At 37.5% G+C, this 2,229-nt stretch overlaps 2 long non-coding RNA genes across 2 annotated transcripts; both read left to right on the forward strand.

Annotated features, from left to right (window-relative positions):
* Positions 1 to 206: 206 nt before the first annotated feature.
* LOC123988751 lies at positions 207 to 834 on the forward strand. The gene is made up of 3 exons (XR_006830287.1): positions 207 to 295; positions 473 to 562; positions 774 to 834. It is a non-coding gene; the product is annotated as an uncharacterized LOC123988751 (long non-coding RNA).
* Positions 835 to 1,246: 412 nt separating this feature from the next.
* On the forward strand, positions 1,247 to 1,728 carry LOC123988752. The gene is made up of 3 exons (XR_006830288.1): positions 1,247 to 1,273; positions 1,530 to 1,600; positions 1,668 to 1,728. It is a non-coding gene; the product is annotated as an uncharacterized LOC123988752 (long non-coding RNA).
* Positions 1,729 to 2,229: the final 501 nt, after the last annotated feature.

The following is a 2,229-nucleotide window of genomic DNA, read 5'->3' on the forward strand; positions in this document are numbered from 1 at the left end:
ATGTCGAGGGGTTTACAACTTTAGGCTTTGTTTATTTTATAATACGTGCGTACACGCAGATGGTTTAAACTCCGCTCTTAATTTATAGCCATCGATACAAAAGATCCTCGAAGAACATTCGAGACATATCGATACAATAGTCTATTCGATAAATATTCCCATGTCAATGTCGCCCATACCATTCTAGACATATTCACGTGTTAAACGTTTCACGTTACACCTTCCCCCTTATACAAAAAGGTGTTTACATAAAACAGCTTTTTCATTCAAAACATTGCTCCTTAATAACGTGAAAGTAGGTCTGTATCAACTAATTCATTCCAAAGTCACGCGTCGTACAACTTCAATAGTCCATTCAATAGTTCGTAATTTCGCACCCAGCATAATCCGTATATGTAAACATACAACAAATAATAATTCTCCCATCTATTATCAATCGTCTCTGGTGTATTCATAAGCCATAATATTATAGAGTATAATCGCAAGTTTACAAGGCAACAACGATCTAATTCAGTCTTCGGTAATATCATCTAGCCGTATACACGCCAATTTTAGTTTGTTGGTAGTACTATTTTACATTTATTCTCTTTAATTCCAATTCCGCTGTTAAGTCGCCAAACATTCGGCTTATTTTATAAGGACCCAGCCAGTCGCAATCAAATTTAGAAGTTTCTAGGCTCCTTGAGTAGATATACCATATCGCCTACTTTAAATTTACATGGGTTTAATTTCTTATCGTAGTAACCCTTACTTCTCTGTTTTGCTTTCTCTAGATTTCGCGCAGCCATAGTCTGTGTGGTGGTGATTTTATTGAAAAGCTCATCAAAATGCTGTGGAAAAGTTCGAGGCGTTTGTCCCTTGGCAAATTCAGAAGGTATGTTGGCTTTAACACCAAAAACCAATTCGTGAGGGGTAAACCCAGTGCCCTCGTGTACAGAAGTATTATCTGAAAAATGCAAAAGCGTATCCAATCATCCCAATCCGTTTTTGTGCAATAGTGTTTGAGATAATTAATAAAACTACGATGTGCTCTTTCAAGAGAACCCAACGACTGAGGATGAAAAGCCGTGGATGTTATTCGCTGTATTTTGAAAATCCTGCAGAAATTCTTCATTACCTGGCTAATGAAGTTCCTCCCTTGATCAGTATGGATAACCCGTGGACATCCAAATCTACTGATAAACTGTTCAGCAAGAGCATGAGCAACGGTTACTGTATCTATGGTTTCTTAATGGAATCGCATCAGGAATATTTAGTCAAATTATCCTGCAAAGTGAGTAAATACTGATTTCCTTTATTAGTTACGGGTAGAGGTCCAACTATATCCATTTGTATTTCCTCAAAGGCTTGACGGGGTGTATCGGTGATTTGCATTGGTTGTTTGATTGCAGCTATGTAATTTTTATTCTTCTGACAAATAGGGCAAGTGCGAACGAATTCTGTAATCTCCTTTGCCATACCCGGCCAATAAAACCGTTCGCGAATAAGTTGGTGCAATTTAAAAATACCCCTATGACCTCCAATTGCAGATTCATGGTGCTCCTGAATGATTTGAAGACGACTCGATTCCGGTGGAACTACAATTTCTCCAGTGCACAAGGTAATGATATATTCAGAACTATCGAAAATCTGTTTGATTAAATTTATTATATTACCCCGCTCCGTAGGGTTGAATCTGTCCGGATCTATCAAGATACTAAACGTTTTCGTGTCCAAGGTGTCTAAAAGGAGGTTTGAGTGATTTTAACGAGGCTTCGACGTAATCGAGATTAAACTCATTTTGATGTTCATTCTTATAAAATAAAAAGAAGACGGAATGTTTATCATGCGGAAAAGCCATGGCATTGCCGATTTCAAATTGATATTGTTGTACTTCCCCTACCGAGAATCCAATTCGGTTTAACAAACCACAGTGGTTTGAGATGTATCCATACAATTTAAAGGAATAAAATGAACGAGATTGTCTTGTCTCATGAATAAGTTGTCTTTTACATCGAGAATAGTGGGTAAGGAAGAAGGATGTACCGCAGGTCTGTTTACTGTATCATCTGCATTATTAATTAAAACTCTACCCTGACTGTTATCTGTATTTTCATCATTTTCATTACTAACCATGATTATACCTTTACGTATAGAAACTATTTTTAAAGTTGCCTTTTCCCAGGATTTCCCTGTGCAATCTTGTCCTCTACCTGCCTGATCCTCTCGCCAGTGCAGTTCCTAACACAT

This window comes from Osmia bicornis, unplaced genomic scaffold (assembly GCF_907164935.1).
Source record: "Osmia bicornis bicornis unplaced genomic scaffold, iOsmBic2.1, whole genome shotgun sequence".
Lineage (NCBI taxonomy): Eukaryota > Metazoa > Arthropoda > Insecta > Hymenoptera > Megachilidae > Osmia > Osmia bicornis.